The following is a 4,542-nucleotide window of genomic DNA, read 5'->3' as shown; positions in this document are numbered from 1 at the left end:
AGGAAGCTTTACAGGCATTCATCATTTCTGATTCATTCATTCTTTTGTTCTGTATCTTAAAAGCTCTGCAGGTTTGGAATTTATAACAGAGTTGCAATCGTTTTCAAAAACAGTCAACAAATTTTTTTTGAACACCAGAGTGGTGCACACAGCATGCTGAGAGTATACTGACCACAGGTGGACTTACGTTGCTACTAAGTACAAAGCCATCATAGGAAACGGGGGAAAAAAATGGAAAACACAGCTCTGCCACTGAGGCTCTTATAGTCTGATTCTAATAGAAATGACTGTGTGGGACTGCACAGAGCAGTCCTAGGAAGTGAAGGCGAGCACAAATGCTGACTAGTGGCCTTCCTTGATGGGTCACTACTCATGTTCTGAAGCTGTGAACTATTCTCCTCTTCCAAGTTTACTGGATTTCAAAACTCCAAACCCCCAAAACATCTTTGGTCAATCCCATTGTCAATGGAATGGGTCCCGATAGGCTCCCTTTTGTTTAATTGAAAAGGCAATGCACATATTTTGTTCTAAAAATTTAAATAGTAAAGAGGGATTTATAGTGAAAAATACATTCCTGTCCTCCCCACCCTAGATCTTCAGTCTATCCTTCCAGCGATAATCATTACTTTCACATTCTTGTATCTAGAAAAAGTCTACTGCAATATGAAAATAGATATATAGCCCCACCCCTACTTTAAAAAAATAACATTTAGGCCGGGCGCGGTGGCTCACACCTGTAATCCCAGCACTTTGGGAGGCCGAGGCGGGTGGATCACGAGGTCAAGAGATCGAGACCATCCTGGTCAACATGGTGAAACCCCGTCTCTACTAAAAATACAAAAAATCAGCTGAGCATGGTGGCGCATGCCTGTAATCCCAGCTACTCAGGAGGCTGAGGCAGGAGAATTGCCTGAACCCAGGACGCAGAGGTTGCGGCGAGCCGAGATTGCGCCATTGCACTCCAGCCTGGGTAACAAGAGTGAAACTCCGTCTCAAAAAAAAAAAAATAACATTTTATTAGTACAGTTTAAAATTTACAGAATCATCGGACAGTACATAGAATTTCATATGCTCAACCCCACACCCTGCTCTTGACCCAGGTTTTCCTATTATTAATGTCTTGTGTTAGTGTAATATGTTTATTAAAATTAATAAATATGCATTAATTTTAACTACAGTCCATAGTTTACATTAAGTTTCACGCTGTGCTTTCTAGTTCTAGGGGTTTTGACAAATGTATTATATAATGATGTGTACCTACTATTATAATTCTTATACAGAATATTTTTACTGCCCTAAATATCCCTGTTCTTCACCCATTCAATCCTCCCCTCCTTACACTCTGCTTCTTTTCCAAACCCCTGGAAACCACTGATATTTTTACTGTCTCTATAGTCTCGCCTTTTCCAAAAATGTCATACAGCTGGAATCATATAGTACATGTCTTTTCAGACTGACTTTTTTTTTTTTAAGCAATATGCATTTAACGTTCCTCCATATCAAAACTGAATTTTTTCTTTAGCAACATGCACTTAATGTTCCCCTACATCTTTTTGTAGCTTGGTAATTCATTTCATTTTATTACTTAATAAAATTCCATTGTATGTATGTATCATAGTGTATTCATTTATCTATTGAAAAGCATCTTGATTGCTCCCTATTTCTGGAGATTATAAGTAGAGCTACTATAAACATTTGTGTGCAGGTCTTTATGTGGGGAAAAGTTTTCAAACCATTTGGGTAAATATCTAGGATCATAGTTGTTGGGTAGTGTGGTAAGACTATGTTTATAAGAAATTGCCAAACAGTTGAAGTGGCTGCACCATTTCACATGTCTACCAGCAGTGAGTGGGTATTCCTGTTTTTCCACTTCCTTACCACAACTTGATGTTACCTGCTTTTCTGATTTTTGACAGTCTAATAGGTACTTAGGGTATCTTGTTTTTAATTTGCAATTCCCTAATGACATATGATGAGCATCTTTTCATATGCTTATTTGCAGCTGTGTGCCTTCTTTGGTGAGGGATCTGCTTAGATCATTTGTGCAAATTTTAATTGGGTTGCTTATTTTCTTACTGTTGAGTTCTAAGTGTTCTTTGTAATTTTAAATAAAAGTCCTTTATCAGATATATGTTTGCAAACATTGTTTTTTCCCCAAAATGTTTCTTCATTCTCTAACAAAGCAGAAGCTTTAAATTTTAGTAGACTCCAATCTATTTTTTTTCTTTATGGATTGTCCTTTTCATGTTGTATCTAAAAACTCATCACCAAACCCAAGATTACCTTGATGTTCCTCTGTTATAGTGCATAGGTTATAGTTTTGCCTTAAATTTAATACTAAAATCCATTTTGATTTTTTTTGTGTGAAAGGCATAAAGATTATGTCTACTGAATTCACATTTTTTTCTGCATATGGACAACCAATTTTCACAGCATCATTTTTTGAAAAGAATATCTTTTTTTCTATCCGATTACCTTTACTCCTTGGTCAAAGATTAGTTTGTATAAGTCTATTTTTGGTCTGCCAGTCTGTTCCATTGATCAATTTGTCTATTCTTTCACCAACACCATGTTGTGAGCATTGCTGTAGCTTTACAGTAAGTCTTAAAGTCAAGTAGTACCAATCCTTCTACTGTATTCTTGGGTATAATGCTAGCTATTCCAGATCCTTTGCCTTTCTATATACATTTTAGATTCAGTTAGTTGACAGCTACAAACTAACTTGCTGCAATTTTGATCAGGATTGCATTGAATCTGTACATCACCAACTGTCTTCTGATTGTTACTATTACTGCCTATTTTTTGTTTCTTTTATTTTAGCCTACTTTTGTCTTTATATCTTAAGTGCATTTCTTATAGGTAGTTTATTATTGGATCTTTTTCATCTAATTTGACAGTCTCTGCCTTTTAAATGAGAATCTCTAAACCACTTATAGTTAATGCATTTATATCATTAGTTCTAAATTTACCATATTTGTTTGTTTTCTATTTGTTCAATCCATTCTTCCCTTTTTCCTCTTGTTTATATCTTGTATTTATTGTAAATGTATTATGATTCTAGTTTATCTACTTTTTTTATATGTCTGAGAGAATGTTTTTCTCTACAGATTATTTCAGAGATTTCTATTTCTTTTCTGTCCCATCTAAATACTGGGTAAATGGGAAAAAATGTATGGAGAAACGTTTTAGAATTTTAAAGAATCTTAGTATTTGATTTTTTTTCTCTTATACCTATTATAAATGATTCTAAATTTTGCCCCTCACTTGCCCATATATATATACACACATTGTGTTAACAAAACATAATTTATATATTTAATTCTCATAGCATTATGAGATGGAGATTGTTACTATTTCAAATTTACAGATGACAAAATTAAGGCACATAGACATCTAGTAACATCTAAGTTCATGTAGTTTTATCCAGAAAATCGTGGATTTCCAATCTGATTACCACTACTCCAAAATCTGGTGCTAGTCTTGTTCTCAGTTTTGGCTGCCCTTCCTCTATCCTTCACTGACTTATGGGAGCCTATGACTCTGTCTTAGCCTGGAAAGATGAAGATCTAATTAGAACTCCAACTTCACTCCTGGTGTCCTACCCTTGCCTTGTCCACACCCCTGTCAGGGTGTCTGGAGGGGTCCCAGGTTTTTGCATGCATCGGAACTTGCTGCATGTACTCTGTCCACTAGTTCTGCCCTCTTGAGATATACTGTTTCCTGAAAACTTGTGAATAAAAGAAAGTTTTTCTCTTGTCTGTGCATGTGCCACTGGCTTCCTGCCATCCTGCCCTGCCCTTGCAGAGAGACCTCCATCACCTCATGCTGACTATTCCACTGTTCCTGGCACCAGGAGAGTCGATTCTTGCTTCTCTTTGTGGTTTTTTTTTTTTCTTACTACTATAAATCTTGCAATTTTTCCCTTGAGAAAATCCTGACTTTTCTCTTCTGATGGAACTTCCTAATCAAGTGGTTATTGCCAGATACTAAGTCAGTGTCTATCTTTACAGAATGCCAGTTTCTCTGATGCATCAGTCCTACCTGGATCACTAACTCTATGCCCTTCTAGCCCACTTTGGGTCAAGCACGTCATTTTCTTCTTCCCCACACTATTAGCATTTCCATTCCCTCACACAACATCAGCTCCTATATCATCGGAAAGGATCACCATCCTTCTGGTTTAAAATCCAATTCTGTTTATCTTTTCTCTTTCTTGGCAGCTGAGCTAGGCTTTGCCTGGATATAACTTATGACCTGTTCTTTATGGAGAGGTGATTTTCTTACAGTTCCATTCCCTTCCCAGATATCAGCAAATGGCCCTCCTAGCCCAGAGGTCTCCAGAGAGGTATTTATAATAGACAAATTAGTGCAAATTCATAATTCCTTATCTTTAAACATTTGGAAATTGAAATAAAAATAATTTCCCAGAGTCTTTTGCTTCAATGAAATTGGTAATCTTATTTGAAAGGTTATTATGCAGAGTTAACATGACCAGGCAATTGTACATGCAGTAGAAACAGAAAAAGAATTGAGGTTATTAAA

This window comes from Sapajus apella, unplaced genomic scaffold (assembly GCF_009761245.1).
Source record: "Sapajus apella isolate SASKATOON/1434 unplaced genomic scaffold, GSC_monkey_1.0 scaffold3, whole genome shotgun sequence".
In the NCBI taxonomy this organism is placed as follows: domain Eukaryota; kingdom Metazoa; phylum Chordata; class Mammalia; order Primates; family Cebidae; genus Sapajus; species Sapajus apella.
The sequence above is the reverse complement of the archived record's forward strand: the minus strand, read 5'-3'. Positions refer to the sequence as shown.